General features: G+C 41.7%; 1 protein-coding gene across 1 annotated transcript in view; it reads right to left on the reverse strand.

Moving 5' to 3' along the window:
• The window catches only part of GPSM1 (G-protein signaling modulator 1), a 187228-nt gene that overhangs the window by 138440 nt on the left and 27826 nt on the right, over window positions 1-20962 (reverse strand). The window lies entirely within an intron of this gene.

Below are 20962 nucleotides of genomic sequence, written 5' to 3' on the forward strand. Positions count from 1 at the left end.
GAATGAAAGTAAATGAAAAAGAAGTTAAAGGTAGGCGGTATGTTTTGCATTCATCATATTTTTTACATTTTCTTCTATTCGTTATTTCCAGACAAGCCGTTTCCTATTATTCACTTTTAATGTACTTTTAAAAAAAAAATGTTTCATTGGACTGGAGTGTTCTTTCAATTCCATATACTGTGCCCATCTGTCCTTCCTTCGTTCCTTCCTCTGTGTATATCTGTCCCAACCTCATTCGTCCTTGACCTTTCCCATTCCCTCTTAGTCTTTTTTTTCTCCACATTTAAATAGTGAGTTGTAAGCTATTTTAGAAAATGGAAAATTTATGACAGGAAAGCAAATAAAAGAAAATATTTGTGAATACAAAGTCCCTTCACCGTCAGAAATTCACATGTGCCCACATCAGAAAGGTTGAGAGAGGCCATTCAAGACTTTGACCGCAGAGTATACAAGTAACTTTCCAACAAAAAAACCCACTATATCAGAAATAAAACATGGACAAGTAAAAATAAAAACAGTTTCCCTGTTTTGTGTTTTTTTCTTTTAAAGAAAAATTGTTTGTCTGCAAAGCAAATGTTTATTGGCTTTACAAAAATTGAATTTTGCGGAGTTGACAAGTAGTGTGTTATAGTGGAGAAATGTAACTTCTTGTTTAACTTAGGTGTGACAGTCAGTTTAGACTGCCAATTCTGTATACCTCATGTTCTATATCCATCACAGAAAAGGTTTGACTCATGCGTTAGAATCATAAGGGTCCCGACCAGATCTGCACGCATCTCTGCAAACATGGTGCCCTGCATTTGTAAAGCGTTTTTGATGCGCTCCGGTGAGTTTCAGTGTTTTGGGTTTTTTTGGGCTGTCATTATACAGATTATTCTCGGAGGTTACTTTCTGCTTCATTTCGTAGCACTTCCCTTTGTTTGTGTGAGAACCCTGGTGAAAAGACATGTTTTTATTTGTATGCAGGCATGTTCTTTGTGATGGTTATTGCAATCCTGAGATAACGTGCTCGCAGGAGACACTGTTGAGTGGTGCACCCACTCTTGAAGCTAAGAATGTTGGACTTTATACGAGGACTTGCGGGCACATCCAGAAAAGTTTTTTTCATTCACTCGTATGTCTATTCACAGGTAATATGTGTTATTTATCCAAAGCCCCCCCTTTATTTTTATTCATTCTGTTGCATTCTTGTGCGGTCCAGTGAGTTTGAGGCGTTTTTGCGCGTTCCAGTGCAGAGAAAATGTGACATGCAGTTTTTTTTTTCTCTGCACCGGAAGGACTGAACTGGTGTGAACAGGGCCCAAAAATCCCATACAAATACATTAGGATGCATTTTTGGTGCGAGAGAAAAACGTAACGGTCTTGATCTGATCTGCATATGGTGTGAATGGCCTTAAAGTTTAGTCTGGGCAAATATAAATTATCACCATTTAATCCAGAAGTTAATTCCTTAACAAAATATAAACATATTTTAATTGCAAATAATTTACGTTTTCTCATCTGTCCCTATACTATGTGCGTATAATTCCTTGCTTTGCAAGAATATCAGGCTGTATCACATACAGTGCTGTCAATTTAACACTGCAAACCTTGTTGACAAGAGGAGAGAGCAGAGTGATGACCTTATCAATGAGCAGCTGTTTCTCAATTGTCTAACTCATAGGCTGGGGCGAATCAGTGACCAAGCTGTTGGGTTTAAAGGCAGTGTAGAAAGGTGAGGTCGCCAATCTGCCTACACTGTCTGTCAGGGTGTCTGGGTAACAAGTCTGGCTGAACAAATTACATAGCCTACAGCAGATAGGACATTTGCCTTTCTGGAAAAACGCTGTTTATGTGACCAGCTTTTACAGTTCTATGGCATCTGGGGAGTCTCGGGATGAAAACACTTTTGTTACACATCACACACAAAAAAAACCACTAAAATTAGAAACCACTGTAACCATTGCTAGAGACTGCACATGAAAATTGAGAAATCAGAGGTAGGAACATTATCCTCCATGTAAGCCTGATGTTTTGCATGGGTCAACCTGGATTTTCCATACATTTGCATGAAAAGATTACATTCTACTGGTCTGGCACAGCACCAGGACTTCAAGCTCTGAGGAGCTTTCAAGCCAATAAGGACGACTAGTCCACAGGAGTGAGAGGTGCACTGCAGAAATGCAGGAACATAGGAGTCTGTGTAAAAATTAGCTAAAAATTGAATATTGACTGGAAATTCTTGGACCTTTTTTGTTTACTGGCAAAGCTCAACAACCATTTTGCTGATCATGCAAATTGTTTTTCTTTGTGCAATTCCTATTGCTCTACTTTGTTGCAAATTTCAGCAGTTCAAGTGAAAATAAAGGGGAAAGTGTTATGCATTTACATGCAGCTCTGGGCACCGGGCACGTGTTTTTTTCTCCACATTAAGCCCTGCTGGAGGCAAGCAATGCTAAATGTAGAGCAGGGAAGCCACCGATCCTTTTGTACAAGTGGTCTGGGCAGCTATACAGCCACCCAGATCATTTGTAACAGCCTACTTCTCCATCCACCTCCCTGCCTTGGTTCTCAATGTCCCCATCTCTTCCGGGGGACCCGGGACCTGGCAGATGGCTTCAGGATTAAGAGTGGGGAGCACACCGGAGAACGTCCGATGTGCTCTGTGTAATTAGTGAGACAGGAGCGCTGTACTCACGCATAGAGCATTGTGTGTGTGCGTTTAGCGCTGTCCCCATTCCACTGTGTGCCATATTGTGGCAGCGGGGCAGCAGTGCTCTCTAACAGAACAATGTGCATTAAAGTGTAAGTTCACTTTCCCAAGTAATTTGGGAAAATGGAATTACCCGCTCAAATCTGGCCCCCTCTCTCCCCCGCCGGTTATACTTACCTTTCGGTGAGCGGTTCCTCCCCTCCGCCGGTATGGGTATACGTACTGCCATCCATCACAGCCCCAGAGTATGGATTTAGAATTACACTCACAAATTGCAAGCACTCATTGATCATTTCGGTCACCTGACCATGATGATGACCAATGAGAAGCGCTTCTTAGCATGGTTAAAAAATATTTGTACCATGACAAGTAGTTCGTCATGAGGGACAAGTAGTTTGGGGCCCCCACTTTAGTCTTTGGAAAAGTAGTTTTTTTTTAAAATGTCCACACCCCTGAATTGAGAACTGCAAACTCACCTGTTGAACAAGTCTCTATAAGAATGTTGCAGTTTAATGTTCTCTGTAAGCTACCATTGGAGGCAAAAAAATCTGGTAGTGTGCCTACTTGTCCAGTACTTGTCCAATGTAATTATCTGAAACGTTAATATAAATTTCCCAGAACGTCCAGAAGTTAGGCCGAGAATGTTACTGTAAGTACTGTAATCTACTCAGGAAATGCCCATTCGTGTCATTCTAACATGTTCCAGGCATGGAAAGCAGAAAAGGTAGGCATCTAAGTAGTTTACAGCAACCCAAGATTTCTCCTCATCCATTCTTCATATGTTATTGCTCAATGTTGTCATGGATACCATTCAGGTAAATGCAGTGAAACAACACAGCCGATCATAGCCTTTGTTTGTGTGTTCTGTCTTTGACCAATAATATCCTATTCTTCCCAGACAGAAGGATAGACAGCAAAGGATTAGAGCTAAAGGATGCCAAATCTGCAGACATTGTATAATACAGATTTTAATAATTACAACTAAAATCAGCAAAGCTCTATTGCAAAATCTGAACAGGGCCATCCTTAGTGTCCCCAGATACTCGTATACCTTATATTGATCACAATGCTGCATTAATCAAATCACAATGATCACCAGCATTTCGAGGGTTACCTTCAAAGCAGTTTCACTTATTGGTCAGGGTTTAAAAAGAACCAGTCACGATTACACATATTTATATTTAGTCTTTAATTATTATAATTGTGTAGACCAGGGGAGAGAAAACCTCAGAAGTTAGAAGGCACTTGTAATTTTTAAGGAGCATTGCTACCTAGCTTTTGGGTTTAGTCCTGGTCTAGATTTATATTTGCCCCATGATTATATTTTCTTTCTTTCAGTCTGGCACTTCAACTTGAGTGTCAGGGGTTAGAAATGACCTGAAGTTGCTGGCCGGACCTCGCACACTGTCTCCCAACCCCAGAGAGGGCATAACATAGGGGTCAGATAACCATGCCATGCAGTCAAGGGGAAAGTAGACAACCACGTGGCTCTATTATATTCAATTTTAGGAATTGGGAGTCGATAGTACAGCAAGTGCCAATCCAGATGACCTAGGCTGTGCCCTATGACTCAAGCAAGGAGAATAGTAAGGTTGAGGAATTACAAGCTAAATAATGGGACAATATCAATTTTCACTAACACGGTTTTAACGTAAGACTCAAATTAATGCATAAACACAATGAAGAGCCATCATCTAGTCCTCCAAGAATAATATTATGTATTTTTACACACAACCAACAAGTAACTAGCATTAGACTCCTCTAATCTCCAGCACAGCAGCACTTAGACTGGGAGGGGCATAACTAGGTACCATTTACATGTGCTGCATGCAAGTGTGTTCACAGGGAACATGCACACTGAAGGGAAGAACAGACTGGGCAGAGTTGACTTATCAGTGCTTGTTCACACCAGATAAGTTGGGGCAGTCAAGCTTGGAAAACTCTACTATATATTTGTTATGTATTCCAATTTATACAGCACACCTACAAATAAAAGCTATTTCTTACCATTTTATTAATTTCTTTGGAGTAGGCTTTTGGGCACATGGCAAGCTACCCTGAACAATTGCTAAGGGAGTTTGTCCCAAGGCAACATGGGAACAGAGTGAGTTTCCTCTCATTAATTACAATGGAAGAAACCAAGCTTCTTGGTCTTTAACCCTTTGTTAGGACAGATCGTGTTCAAATCTGCCAGCAAAGTACAGGCAGGGTTAATTATGGTAAATTATTAGACTCCCCAGCCCCCTCTTTGAAATGAGAGAGAATGGAAAACTGTAGTTTTTCAGAGCAGTGCAAGCAAAATGGTGAGCAACAAAGTTTAAATATTCTTTAAGTTATGCTATGTGAATGGGAACATGTAACAAGTATAAAATATATAAAAATACAATATAAAATATGGTCAATTATCCCAATTTGGCTGCAAAATTGGAAATACACTGTAGTTCAATGAGAGAATGCAGTGCACTAGCGCCAACATGTATTACCCTTGGGCCCTCTGATTAGTGCTAAACACAACTATTTTGAAGAAATAGGACATGCATGAAGACTGCATTTTAAAAGATGATGCATTGTTAAGATTTTTATATGTATATAAAAATATGGTGAAGAGACATTACAGATGCATGAAAATATATATACTGCATGTGCCATGTGTTTCAGATGTGGTCCATTTGACAAGCTTCTGTCATGAAAAACACACAGTAAAAGTGCATTTGAAATGTGATCCCCTCAGTAAGCTGTCAGTATATGAGAAAGGCTTTCGGGCTAAATAGGATAGCTGGATGGATGTCACGCGTCCTTGTGTCACCTCTGCTGGCAACCTGAAGGAAAGCTCTGAGTCCTCTCGTGATCTGAGGGGAACGGTGTACCACGGTTGAGGACCAACAGTGTTATCTTTTAGAACCCAGTGGAACTACCTCTGTTATTGATATCTCATAAGTCCTGGAGACACTAAACATCAGCAGGTGCACTAAAAAATGAGAGGTCGCTGATATGAAAATGCAACCAATTCACTCTTTTACTTCCTTTCTATGCCATGTAGGGCAGTGAACAGACACCCTCACAAAGTACGTGTCTCTACTCATTCTCTCTAGTGTTTTAAAGCACCATTCCTATAAAATAAGAACAGGGAAAGCTCCCAATGTATCATGGGAATCGGTTCACTGGCTTACTGAAACGTGCACAGAGGGATTAGGCAGGGCCATAAAAAAGGGAGTCTGCTTTGAGGGGTACAGCAACTGTAATGACCATAACCGAACAATGAAACTTACAGCTATCTACAGGCACCCACACACATCTTCAATCTTCTTCCATGGCTTTTGAATTTGCATTATTATGTTAGATCTTATATGATAATTTAGTAGACATGTGCAGCGTCTAAAAATTCATTTTGTTTTTTGGAATTCGGATCCTATATGTGTTTCGTTTCGGGAATCGGATTCGTATTTGATTTGAAATTCGTGTCGGATTCGGAATTCGGATTAGAAATTTCGGATTCGGATGCTTTCGGATATGTTATATTTCGGAAATTCGGATGCTTCTGTAATACACCCCCAGGGGTTATTAAGGTCCTTGGACCACAGCTGTGGAATTGGCTTTCTTTCTGAGGTAACGGTATCAGCTCGCAGCTCTACCGCCGATGCCCAGGTTATTGATAAGGCCTGGAGAGAGCTGCTTCACATCATACCCCGTTTAGCACCCCTCAACCTGCTCTTTCCACGTAAGGTTTTCCACCTGTACTTATGCAGACAGTATACACAGAAGGATACCAAGGAGGCGGGGTATACAGTTATGCGTTAGGTTCAGTAGGCATAGGGTTAAGCTTTAGGTTAAGGTTGCAGTGAAACAAGAAGTAGCGTAGGCAAACAGCTATGCGTTGGGTTAAGTTGTAGTACGGAATACAGTGGATAAGCATACAGCTATGCGTTAGGTTCAGGAGGCGTAGGGTTAAGGTAGAGTAGACTGCAGTAATGTATACAGCTGATTAAGCAGATAGGAATTGCTGTGGAGATCCCCCTACCGTAGCCATATGGCTATGGTAGAAATACTTGCTGTTTGTGGCTATGACAGGTATGGATGGACGTCTGCAGCAATCTCTTTCAGTGTTGGATCCTGGAGCAGCAGGGCTGTCGGTTGATCAGCGTCCTGCTTCAACAATAGTGGGACGCCGATCAAACGGTGGATCGCGGCTTTATGCCGACTACTCGGGTGAGTGGGCGGAGTCTCGAGGCACGCCTACGCATTGACACCGCCGGACGAGAGTGGGAGGAGTCCCACGGCGCGCCTGCGCAGTGGTGCGTACGGCTCGTTGTCCCGGCCGAGGGGTGTGAGGAGTATCACAGCTCCGAATCTACGAGATTTCGTCTGAATTTTGAATCGGAACTAAACGAATCGCACATGTCTAGAATTTAGTGATTGAGTTTACTTCTACCCTAACACCACTATAAAAGCAGCAAAAACCTATTTAATGAAAAGCCAAAAAGTGAGAATTAAGCTGCCCATACACCTTGCGATCATCGGATGAATCTTTTCGTCCGATGATCGAACCGTTGCATGATTTTCGGACGGCGGCCCCATCCTGCCCCGATTATCGCAAGGTTGGATCAGCTGTAGTTGAAAAAAAGACCTAAACGAATTGCGGTAACAACCACACGTATTTTCGTTTGCGCATGAGCAGTGTTGACCGTACGAATTTTGACGTACGTAAACGCCACAAACCTTGCGAAAATTGTACGATCGACCGAAGTTTTCTAACCTGCTGGATAGTTAAAAGTTGATCGATTGTACTGGATTTGCGGTTGTACACTGCCCATCAACATTACAAATATCGGATGAAAACGCGATTGCATACGGAAATCGGCCAATAATTGTAAGGTTTATGGGCACCTTTAGACCAACAATTAGATGGGGTAACAGGCTTTGGGCTTGTGTTGATGGCATCAACTTGACATCATTTTGAGAAGCTTCTGAGATTATTCAGAATTCATTGATAACAGGTGTGTTTGACCTGCATTTGTTATCCTTCTGATCTGCTTCAACTGAATTTTCCATCTCCATAGGCTTGTATGGGAATGCAAAATCTATTCGAAGTGAACAAAAACCCAATTACACAGGCCCTAAATGTGAATTTCGTGTAATATATTACTACCCGATTACAGGTAGCTTCCACATGCACTTTAGGTCACATGACATAACATGTTATGCAACATCCTTTCTCTTTCTATATGAAAAGACAGCAATGAGCACACAGTGGGTGTGACTGAGAAAACCTGGCCTGTTCATGTGGCTTATCCAATGGTGCTCTCATAACACCATATTAGCAGAACCAATGCCTAAATGAGAAGCAGTGGCTCAGAGCTCTGTATATACGAGAGATATTGGAGCTGCCATTGCCCATTTGTTTTTGAAGGTGTAGGCTTCAGGGCTGTCATCCTCCTCTTTACCCATTTAGTGGGTTGCTGACCGTAAACAAGTGTGTAGGCCAAGTGTCCTGACTGAAATAGCTACACACTGGGCAGTGAAGCTGGGTACATGATCAAACCTTGGAACTTGCCGGAAATGACCAGACACTGCCAGAATTTTTTTAATGTTGCCTTTAATCTCAATGCTAGCCAGCCTGTAGGGGAGTTTTTGTAATTATGTGTGCGTGCTTCTGTCTCAGCCTGCAGCAGGTGTGCATTTGGCAATTACTAATGTAGAATCAGTAATTGATGAATATTTAGTCTACCTAAAGGTGCCCATACACATTACGATTATCTCACATTTTCGTCCGCTAATCGCACAGTTGATGGGAAGTGCACAACTGCAATTACTGTTCAACCGTTCGGCTTTTGTCTTTCCAGCAGGCTAGGAAACTTTTATTGAATCATACGAAATTCGATGGATTAGTGACGTTTTCGTACAAAAAAAAATAAATCGCAACAAGAACACTGCTCATGCGCAAACGAAAATTCGCTCTGTCAATCGACAAAATTCGGCAAGGTGATATTGCTAATGAACGCTAATTGAAACCTACAATGGTCTGTGCATGATGGGTCAGTTGTACGAAAATCAAACGACTGTACGATCATCGTACGAAAATAATCGTGCGATAATCGTAAGGTGTATGGGTACCTTAAGACCCTGTTCACACTTGTGCAAGTGCGACAGTGTGCGTGCCTCCACAATTTCATGTGTTGCATATAGGAAAGTCCATTCATTTCAGGTAGCTGCCCTATGCCCAACAATCATACCAAAGTATTCCCTGCACTTTTTTTTTTTTTTAAACATGCTGCACAAAACCACATGGTAATTTGTTACCATTAACAGTTAATGGTACCACAGCACATCTTACAAAGTGACATGTCGTGGTGCACTGCCAAAACACGCCTTTGTGCACACTGCTGCAGTGCACAGAGAGCATTAAATATCTGTACTGAAAGACAAAATGAACTATTTTTTATTTAATGTAGTATTTACAGTAGTTCAAAAGAAGACGCTAAACAAAACACTCATTCATTTGTGGTTAATATATAAACAGAGAATTCAGCTCCAGAACCTTGTGATCAAAGGTTTATGAAAACCAGAAAGAAATGGGAGGGGGAAAAAATTACAACTTTCTGGGGAGCGACAATGCAAATTAAAAAGGCCCAGGAGACATAAATTATTTATTTAACTTTGTTTAACTATACCTTAATCTTCAGAAATAACAACTGGCCTCATGAAAAAGAAAAACTGGAGGAAAAAAGATATTTTCTCAGTTCAAGCTTCTTTATTTCCATTACAATGTAAACAAAAAGGGTAAAAACCTACTGATTGCTATGGACAGCTTTACATTTTTTCTCTATCTGAGGCACATAAGCCCTTGTGTGAAAGTGCTAGGTCTTGAAACCAAGAATTATTATTATTATACAGGATTGATATGGTGCCAACAGTTTGCGCAGCGCTTCACAATATAAGGAAGACATTACAATCACAATACAGTTCAAGACAAGAATGTTACTGAGACTCTGCCCTACACGATGAGCATCAATAAAGGATTGTTCTGTATGTCCACACTCCTCTGTAGAACTATATATGTGTGTTTTTTGCATTTTCTGTATTTTTGGTTCCTATATACATATTCTTCCGCATATAGGTAGTCCGTTGTAGCCTATAAAACAGTACTGCGTTTTTTTTTATATTGACTTGCATTGTACTGTAGAATCAGGACCCATCCTTAAAGCCTCTCCCACTTTTAGCACAATTTGGCCTTGCCCACCATTTATGCCCCCTCCCCACTTCACTCCCCTTTCTGGCAATGCTGATTTTCAAAAGTTCCCAGGTATTATCATGATGACAGTCTCATAGCCTGCATCTTAAAGAAAAGTTGTTAATAAAACCCTTTCATATTTATACCCTGATGGGTTCTATTTACATCAAGTCAGGAGTTCACAGCAGTATCTTGCATGGCCTACTCACCTCTTCTTGTGCATACTTCGAGTCTTCTGCACATACAGCCACAGCTCAAGAGCTATGGGCAGGAGGAGGACTCTAGGACGGGGCCCGCAGTAAACTATTCGACACATGGCCTTCTCCCCCAGACTTAGACTGGTCCCATTGTCATCCATTGGTGATTCTGGCATAATGCTGACTGTGTCCTTAGCTCCGAATCCAAACATTTGGAGATTTTCTCATGGTTTTTTAGGATTCCGAATCCAGCACTGCACAGCTTAGTGGCATGGTACCAGCTTCCTCAATGTGGCTGTGAGGAAATAAGGAGAAGTCTGTCCTCAATTTTTTTTTTGATATGAATATCCTTTGCTGGTAAGAATGCCAAGCACCACAACCCCGGGCTTCATAAGGGCGAGGAACACATAAGTCACTGTGCAGAGATCGTTTGCATTGCTTCCACCTCTAAAAGCTGCAGTTTTCATGCTATGACTTGCTTTACTTTTCTCTGGCCGTCTGGTCCTCACATCAAAGTCTACCAGATTCCCCCCTCACTCCCCTTCCGTTACAAATGTGTGTTGATTCTTGGTGGCACCCTCCACCTCAGCTGTCACAAGCAATATGCTGCTCTCACCATGGCTTTCCTAGAGCTGTTCATTCCAGTATCGAGTTGACAGCTGATGGGCCTCACTGTTCTCCAAAGGCAAGGTTGCTGCGACCAGTGCCTCTTCTCAGCCGACTTCAAGGTCCTCTTTTGACTTGCCGTGATGACTTTTCTGCTCTGCCAGCAGAAACCTTCGAGGACATGGACCTGAATGCACCTAGTGGAGAAGAGGTCAGACGTAGCTGCTTATCCTGACACACTTGTTTTATCCCATCTGTAAGGGAGTAGAATCCTCTCTGATCCTGCAAATCTGTGATATCAGTGCAATGACAAAGAGGATCTGTGCAGCCTTTGCCATATGCTGTCATTTAAAGAACCAAATCATTCTGTTACAATCAAGCAGAGGTAAACAGCACTGAGGGACAAATGGCAGAACTTTTCTAGAATTCTTGAAAGAACTATCCAAGCATAACAGAGCCCTAAAATAATAATAATTATTAAAAAAAAGATTTTGAGGTTCTTACCTTTCTAAAGCTAGCCATGTTAAAATGTAAATGTAAAATAGTCTTTATATATTCAGATTTAAACAACAGGAATTGTTTAGGTAGGCCCTCATCTACATTTGAGCTGATCTAAACACTGTACTTAGTGGTTTGGCTGAAGTTCTGCAGTAGGAAGGTTCTAGTGAAAGGACAGAGACTCCTCTTGCAGCAGAAAGAATAATATGACTACACGACTGGGAAAAGGGTGCCAGCTAGGCAGATCTCACAAGTAAAATCCTTGGGGGAAAAAAATGACATGCCAGCGCGAACTGATCCTTTACCCTTCACAGTCTCTGGCAGGAAGTTAGAAATTGGGCATAAAGTGGCCAGGAGGATTTTTTTTGGCAATTGCTGCCATTCTCTCAGACAAAGGGAAGTCGTTCCCTTGTGTAAGTAAGGCTAATGCTGCCATTTCAGCAGGAAATTACTAAATTCTACAATTGTCATTACACTTAATTAAGTGTAATTAAGAAAAAGCTAGCAGACTGGCATCAGAAGAGACATTTGAGGTAAGGGGAACTCTAACACTCAGATTAAATCTGTGAAACACTGACCCAGGAAGATCTTTCTGGATTTTCTGAACCTGCATTTCCAATACATAAGCTTAGCACTAGGGGTAAATACCCTCTATTTCAGTAACTTTGGGCAAAAATAATTCCTTCTGATATTTTCTCTTTTTTTCCCCCTATTCTGTGTTTAAAATAGCAAATACTGTCAGGGTTATTCACAAAAGGGTGAAGAGTTTGGAGAAGACAGTAGAAGTGAACAATCTCCAATTCAGCTCACTTTCCAGTTCAGCTATGTCGTCCTAGATTGTTCACTTCTCCTGTCTTCTCCAAACTCTTCACCATGTAGTGAATAACCCTGTGTATATTACAAATAACTCTTTAGTCCGGGTTCATATTCATTAAAAAAAATAATTAACTGAATTTTAATGGGGAATCATTAATGGGGACCACAATATTCGAAACAAGATGTTTACACCAATAACTCTATTGATGGCATGAGCACACAACAAGAGTTTAGAAGAGAGGCGATTTAATCTTAGACCGCACAAGGGTTTTTTTACTGAGAGAGTAGTTAAAATGTAGAATTCCCTTCCACAGTCAGTAGTATCCACTGATAGCATCCGCTGATAGCATAGATAAATTCAAGAAATTATGAGTTTCTTAATTCACTAAATATACAAGGATATGGGACCTGCTAGGGCCCAGTATATACAGACACACACACACACACACACACACAGGTTGAACTAGATGGACCTGTGCCTTTATTCAACCTTACCTACTAGGCTCTGTTGCAATCAGGGCTGACCCAAGGCAGAAGAGGCTTAAGGCCCCCATTTCGAGCCATTCGTGGAACTGCAAAAGCAGATGCAATCACTGTCCAGCAGCACTAGCAGCCATAGAAGTCGAGCAGCCTGAATACAATGGAGGTTTTATGCCTCAGGTGCTGGGTAGGGCTATACAATAGGAGGACAACAAAAGGAGGGAACTCAACAGTATGACAATGCTCATTTGTAGTCCAATCTGCAAGCACTAGATACAGGAACCCACAAGGCTGAACAGTGTATAGCAGGGTAAGGCACCTGGCTGTGCAAATGGCAGGTGTGCAAGAATCACAAGAGTGGCTGAACAGAATTAAAAAAAGCTGTGGCAGTTACAATAGTTCACCTATATGCATTTCAACTGTGTGTATACGCATGTAGTTGCTAAATAACTGTTAATATATCTTCCAAAGAACAATGGACTTTACAGATGATGGTATTTATAAGTTGTGTGGGGGTGAGGGTACGCACATTCATTTCTAAAGAAGAACTTGGCCTGATAAGTGAAGTACAATGTGGGCGAAAGAACTGTGTACTGTTGACTGAAGAGAAGAGAACATTGTGTACCCTGGAGAACAGAGAAGGAAGGAACAAAGTATTACTTGGTAGGTGTCAAGAACAGTTGGGGGAAAAAAAAGATGGCAAAAGGGATGAGAAACCAAAGGATGAGGATTTTAAATTGGACGTGACCTGGACTAAAATGTTTGTAAGGCAACAAAAGTGATGCAGTACAGATGCTAAATACTGTACTTGTGTTAACCCTCAAATGCTTCCCTGTGTTCCATCTAATGCAAGAACTTGAATTTCACTCTGTATCAGATTCCTGTAATCCCTTTTGCAATAGAGCCAGGAGAAGGGAGGGGCAGAAAGAGCGATTAATCGAGTTTACTGCATGCAAATATACCAACCTGGAGCATTCTGACAGAAGAGAGCAAAGGGGTGACCTTATCAGTCTCTTGTTCCTTCATTGTCCAATCACAGGCTTGGTGTCACAGATGTTGGTAGACTCAGTATGTAAATCAGTGTGAAAGCCGATTTAGTACAGAAGCAAGAGTGTTGTAAATCCTCAGACAGATAGTCAGAGCAAACCTCAGACAGTAGCAGAGTAAGCAGCCTGATGGTGAAAAAGAACGCAAACAGACCTTAAACAGAGTCTAGGTTCCAGAAAGGTAAACAGCAATGACTGATAACATCAGAGATGATAGGTCAATGATTGGGATAAGTACAAAGAATCCGAGTACAAACACAGTCCAAACTACTCAGTAATTCAAGACATGAACAGTCAGAAAACTGCAGTGCTGAGTAACAACCAGCAGATGTCGAATGTTCAAAGACAATTATTACACTGGGGGCAGGAGGTGACCAAGCTGTACTGCATAACTGTAACAAAAAAAGTAAGGTCACGAATATGTCCATGTATAATATAAATATTTTGTTAGGTAAAATATCACCCCTATTTACAGTATTGTTGTAGCTGTTTATCTTGCAGTTCTTGTTCCTGAGCAGAGCAATTAGACAACCCAAAGAGGGATGCACTCTGCAAACAGGTGCCATGGGTTGCTGTGCCATTCCAGCTCTCAGGTACTGAAGATCAGCTTGCTGTAAGAGGATTTCTGGTGAGGGAGAAAAGGGATCTACACAACATGGTATTACCTGTGCACTCGAGTCTGTGCCCTGGATTCTGCTGCTTAAAACTTGGGAGATTGACAGGTAAGGAGACTCAGAATGATGAAACCAAAATGTCTACATTACCCAAAACTAAGATTTTACTCTTACTCTTTACTTCATATTAGTGTGCACAGTAGTGTGTTAACAGTAGCAGAGGTCACAGTGAAGGAGTTAGGAACTATACACACTGACTCTCAGCTGGCGATCACTTGACAGTTGCAACCTATCAGATGCAGTCGCTGTTAACGTATTCTGACAGCGATGGATGCCAGCCTGCAGAATACAATAGCCTGGCAAGGCCCAGCATGGCAAGAGTGGTCTGGCCAGCTTACGTCTTGCCTAAACACTCATTTGCCTTTCATTCCTAAGGTTGGCTAAAGACATTAGATGGCAGCTAATCACTCTGCAGTTTGTCTCTTGCCTGGAAAGTCCATACAAATTCACACTTAGCTCAGCTGAGCATGCATGTTTATGGGGTGGGGGTGCTCCGCAATGTGAGGGAGGCTGCCAATTGCCTCAAAGGGGAAAAAAACATAGCACTCCTTCCAGCAGAGATTTGTCAAGCAGGACTTCTATCACTTCCAAAAAACATGAATTAGTTGTCCAATTTACCTTTAAGTAGGACTCCAGACAATTTTTTTAACTTTCAAATCTTACAGAGATTCTTTCGCGTCTACGGAAGTTAGCTTAAAGAGACGGGCCTCTACATTGGCTGTTAAACCATTGGATAAACCACATGGGATAAACAAAAGAAAAACTGAAATATGGAGATAAGAACTATACAGCAAGGTTGGTGTTTACATTACTGGAAGAGGCTTGGCTTCCAATACCATCTCTATGCCGATGACACTCAAATTTACAGCTGCTTAGATCTTTATCAGACTGGACAGCAGCAAGTCACCTGTATGCCGCTCCTCGCGCGTCACAGTGAAGAGACACTCACTGCTGAACTAATGAATAATCATAATATCAACTTGTGTGCACACCTGAGCGGAGCCATTTTCAGGTGTTTTTTAAACGTTTTTTGGGCACACGTAAAACATGCATTTTTGAAGTATATTAAAAGCTTTCTCAGGAAAATTACATCACAAAGGCAAAAAAAATATGACTGCACTCGAACTAATTTGCTGTTTTCCTGCAAGTGAATACGTTCACTTAACAGCTAATGCTGTATTAGCTCTTAAGGGAACATATTCATTTTTCTGCAGTTGCTCTTTCATTAATTTCTAGTTTACAGTGTTATTTTATTAAAAGAAAAAACCTTTCTACAACTGCCTTCCACAAAGGACCTGAATCAGTTAAAAAAATTAAATAATAAGCCCAAGGGCCGACAAGGGAAAACACGGGAAGCCAAAGCTGTGAAGACGTAAAAGGTCAATATAAACACTTAAATGTTTTCCTTGTGTCATTAAATATCACTAAGGCAGTTTTCATCAACAGGGAATGGACTGGCAGCTAATACCCATATGATGCTAAATAAGACTTCCTTCCTTCCTTCTGCTCTTCCGATGAGGAGGACCGGCATGAAAGAGGGATCTGCTGTCGCTTTCCGTGGCATTCCCAGCCTTCCACACACAATCCACAGGCTCATCCCTGGCATTACTACACACCCACAGAAACCCCTGTAAGTGATGTCTGGCTAATGTCTGCCTTGTTGCAGGGTGCTATTGTAATTAATGTATCATGATTGTTATTCATTTCAAACTTAATACTCTCCCTGTACACTACCAGTCACATTACAGCCATAAATAGAAAATGTTTTTGACAAGAGATTATTTTGCCTAATCAATATTCTTTCCGATCAATTCCGAGAACTGTGTCTAATCATAAACACATGCACGCTTGCTGCAATGATCGAATGGATCTAAACATTTCTTCAAGAAAAAAGGCCGTCAGTGTCCCAAAAAGCCACTGCAATGTTGTTCCTGCAATGCCTTAGAAAAACCGAATGTGCCTCTGTATCACTTAAGTCTGTCTGGCAATCAGCAGTAGATCAGGGCACGTGAGTAGACGTGGGTGGCTGAAGACGCACCATATGTTTCCTGGCTCTCGGATCTGGGATTTGCAAGCATGGCTGAATGTGATGGCGCTGTGTTTAATCACAAAAGCAAGAACACCAGTTTTTAACACCATTAGTAAGCGTTACAGATATATTGTGACTGGTAATAGCAGAACTACCAGATGTGCTGTGCATTACAGCTCTGCAAACATTGCTAAAAGCAGGACAATTTGCATGGAGTTAGAACATATCTCCATTATACACTGCAGTGGGTATCTCGGAGGCCCTACTGTAGTGACAAGAATTTAGACCCATAGTTTAAGAATCCACCACCTTAGGGCTGTAAAAAAGTTGTTGCATTATCACAGATTGACTGTCCAAATCATAGGTTTAGTCTATGGCGTGCAAAATGCATTGTGGAAGAGTGAGACCATCATTTGATTTTGTAATGGATATGACAGACTGGCAGAACTGAAAATTGTTACCTCACTACTGGAGGCCAGCATGTTATCCAATTCACCAGTAATTCTGTAAAATAGGAATATCATAAACTCAAATAACCCAGCATACATTGCCATTGACATGTCTATAATATCATATTGTATTTGTGTGCATCGTTTTTGCTTTGAACCCTAGAAGGTCCTATACTGAGAACTAAACATAAGTATCTAGTAGATATATGCATTCACTCTCGTTCAAACTGACATTCGGACCAAAACTGCCAATTTTGGACATTCGGATGCATCTGAATATCCGAGAAGTAACAAATTCGAACGTATCCAAATTTTTGGATAACGAAAATCCGGATGCATCCGAATTTTGTCCGAATGTTATTCAGAATGAACTGATGTTAAAGGAGAACTATGAGGTGAGTGCTTTCCACTCACCTCATAGTTCTCGCTGACCTGTGACAATGAGACTGTCACAGGTCGGCTTAGTAGATCGGGAGGTGAGCGAACACATACCGGCGTTCGCTCACCTCTCGATCCTGTCACGGCTCTCTGCCGTGACAGGGGGAGGGGCTGGATTCCCCCCTCCCCGCCAGCGCTGACTGGCGGAACGGACGGGGGACGGGTACAGCTGGCTCTGCCTCTAGATAGGCAGAGCCAGCTGTCAGTCACGCAGCTGGGCGGATCCAGACATAATTGTCGGCTACAGCTCGCGGTATAATGAGCCTAGGGTGACGGGAGGACGCTAGTTTGTGTCCTCCCGATACCCTAAGAAGAACTATGGAGAAAAGCCTTAACCCCATAGTTCTCCTTTAAACATGAAAAAACAAAAACACCATGGGAGTGCCCACCCAAATTCATACCAGACCCTTTAGGTCTAGTAGGAATTTTAGAGGGACCCCCATGCCAAAGGGGGGCTTCTCTGAATCTGGGAGCTCCCTTTCATAAAGGGGGCACTCAGATGCCTGATTGGCTAGGAAGCCGGCTCCATGCTGATTGGCTGTGAAGTCGGTTTCACGGACAAGCACAATCGAGCAGGTTAGACAACATGGAGCCAGCTTCTTGGGCAATCAGATTGCCGGGGAAGCTGGCTCCATGGCAGTGGAAGCACTGGTATCGAAGAGTACCAAAAGCAAAGTATCTTGTACTCGATACCGAAAAAACGGTATCGGTGCATCCCTAATATTTACCAAAACTATGTCATGTGAGGATCTACCTAAACAATCCATTACATTTAAAGCCAATAAGGAAGGACCTCACATTTCATAGTTGATTGTAAATCTAAAGGTGCTTGCACAATCAGATTTAAACTTGTACAGTCAGTATAAAATAGAGATTGTCAGATTTTAGTTGAGATTACAATGTGTTCTATTGCTAGGGTTAGGCAGAGAGATATCTTCCATTCCTCTAGTGCTACCAGCCATGACCCTGACCATCAGTACTACCAATCAATCACTCATTCATAAATGAATGAAGGATTGGCCCTGCTCACTGGTATCCTGCGATAGCGATTGCTGGAGTGCTCACTGTTGCCCACTAGGAAGCCAGACAAACCCTAATCATGCTCCAGAAAAAGCAAAGAGACAAAACTACTGACAGAATATGCTTACTATTTTATGTGCAGTTAATAGTGTATCTGAGGTCTTCACAGCTGTAATTGACTTGGGGCCCATCTAACCACCAAAATTTGGTTTTAAAGGCATGCACCCATCCATCACACGAGGCAATTTTACATTATTCAGGGGATGCTGCCTACCAACTGAGTTGCTCTTATTATATTGTTATATCTTATTATTGTTTTTATATTCTCACCTTCTAAATGGACTTGAAACTGAGCCTGTGGATATGCAGCCAGTGTGTTCTCTGGTTCCAACCCTGATCTCTCTATCAGCTAACAAAAGGCTCACCTACACACTTTGGAGCACACCTAAACCTATAAGCCTATATCATTTTGCAGGCAATAGGAGCATAAATTCACTGATGAAGAATAATAATTAACACACCAAAGAGCACGGTAATGTCCTATATTCCCACACAAGAAAGAATGAGTTATTGGCAAGAAAAAAATCTTGTGTGATGGGCAAAGTTTCAGTCTCCATAAAACATATACTCCAGACGGAGTAATTTTGATTCTATTCTCTCCCCCCGGCAGGAAAGAGAGATCCTCTTACCATGCAAATATTTTTTTCAGAAAAGGCCAAATAGTTCTGGTTTTGAATTTTCTATTTGAAGTGTTCTTTTGGGCTCTACGCAGGCAGTACGGGGGCTAAAGCTACTCATTCTGTAGGCTGCGGTCTGGAGCGCACAAAGAGACTGCTTTTAAATTTCATGGCATTTTGTAGAGAACGGCTGTGGTTACGTGTGTATAATTGAGCTACCCCCAAGATGGTCAGAAAGCCGTGATTGCATGTTTTAGGTCTGAAATGAAGTTACCATTTCACAAGTTCTGTCTGGCCAGATCTACTTGACCGGTCAAATAGGAGCCCTGTATCTGGGTCACTACCTCCTGTGGGGGCATCCTATGTGTTGGGGTGTATAGAGAGAGGAAGAGACCGACCCGACAGACAGAAGAGAAAGAAGAGAGGTTGCCAGATAGATAATTACAAAGGATATATGGAGGCATTGGAGAGAGAGAGAGAGAGAGAGAGAGAGAGAGAGAGAGAGAGAGAAGGGATGGGGCTACTGAGGGAGAGAGATGCAAAGGAATTAGGGAGGGAAATTACAGATTGAACGAGACAGAGAAGGGATTGGAGGAAGAGAAAGAGATACAGAGGAAATAGAGAGGGAAGGAAGAGAGAGAGAGAGAGAGAGAGAGAGAGAGAGAGAGAGAGAGAGAGAGAGAGAGAGCAAGAAAGAGGTGAAAAAGAGGGATAATGGAGGCTTTACCTAGAGTTTCAAATTAAATGAGGCTATGGAAGCCTCTCCCCTTGCAGATATGATGCCCTGGCGGTTATGAGTGAGTTTTGTTTGTTGGAGGAGTCTATTCAGTGTAAGAGGTTTATGTGTGATTGGGGATTCAACTGAAGTGGATGGACGGATAAAATGCTAATTTAAATGCCTCGAGCTAGAATATATTCAGTAATAGTAGGTCACTGCTGCACTTAATGCATGTTCTATGTACTATTGCAGTAATTAGTCTATAGCTGCGTGTAGATTTTCCACTGGCCACAAGTGATTCAGAAAAAAATGTTTCCACATGATGCAAAACACAGCAATAGTGTTGCCACTGTATGTGGAATTGTATTGTGACATTCTGCACTTTTATTGGGATTAAAGTTCAAATATGGTGCATTTTCAATGAGTTTATATTTTGAGTTTTTATTGCAACGATTGTTTTAAAGTCTTTTTTTGAAGAACCTTTTACATATGTGCTCTTTCTTCATTTTTTTTTTTTTAATTGTATTAAATGTAAAGATCTATAGATTAGATATTAGAAGGAGCTCTCTGTTGCTCAGTGCAATTACTCTATCATCCTCTGTCATGAGTTGGCTATCTCATAGACCTGCACTGTGAGGAGCAGTAAAGTAATACTGCCGCGTAGCAATACAAAGCTACAAGCAAAGCATGTGTATGTATGTAATGGACAAATATGGCCGCCCTGTGTACATCTTTACAAACTACACACAGAAATATGGCTACCAACACTAACACACATTGATAAGATTTTTGTTACATGAAGCTGATCTCTTTTATATGTGAATTTTAAAATGTTTGGAAAAAAACTATGCAGTCTCTTGAGAGAAGAAAACTAAGCTCTGATTTATATCTACATTGATCACAAGGACCCAAAAGGAGTTTAAAGCTGGTCATACATTGTAATATTTTCTTTGTCCAACCCGTGGGCTAAACAAAGAAAATATAACAGATTCCTCCATCAACGCTTGTGTAAACCTTTTCTAAGCTGGATTCACACCTTTTTCATTTTTGTTTGACATTGATTAAACATTAATGGAAGTATGTTGAGTTATTTTGAGGGGACAGCCAGGCCCGGATTCCCCACAAGGCCACCGAGGCCCGGCCTCGGGGCGGCAGGACGCAGAGGGGCGGCAGCGGTGTCCTTATGGGGAAGTTGCCCTCTCTACATTCAGTCCTGCTTTGCACAAGCAGGACTAAATGTAGAGTGAGGCAGACGATTTTTCAATTACATGTGAACAGTGTGCAGCCTCCCTGCCCTTCCCCCTGCACTTGCCTCTCTCCTCGCTAGTTCCGTCCTCCGGGCTCCGCCGCCGAGTCTCTCACTGCAGTGAGCAGAGCGGCAGGGTTAAAAGGAA

This window comes from Nanorana parkeri, unplaced genomic scaffold (assembly GCF_000935625.1).
Source record: "Nanorana parkeri isolate BGI_ZX_2015 unplaced genomic scaffold, ASM93562v1 scaffold719, whole genome shotgun sequence".
Taxonomy (NCBI): Eukaryota; Metazoa; Chordata; class Amphibia; order Anura; family Dicroglossidae; genus Nanorana; species Nanorana parkeri.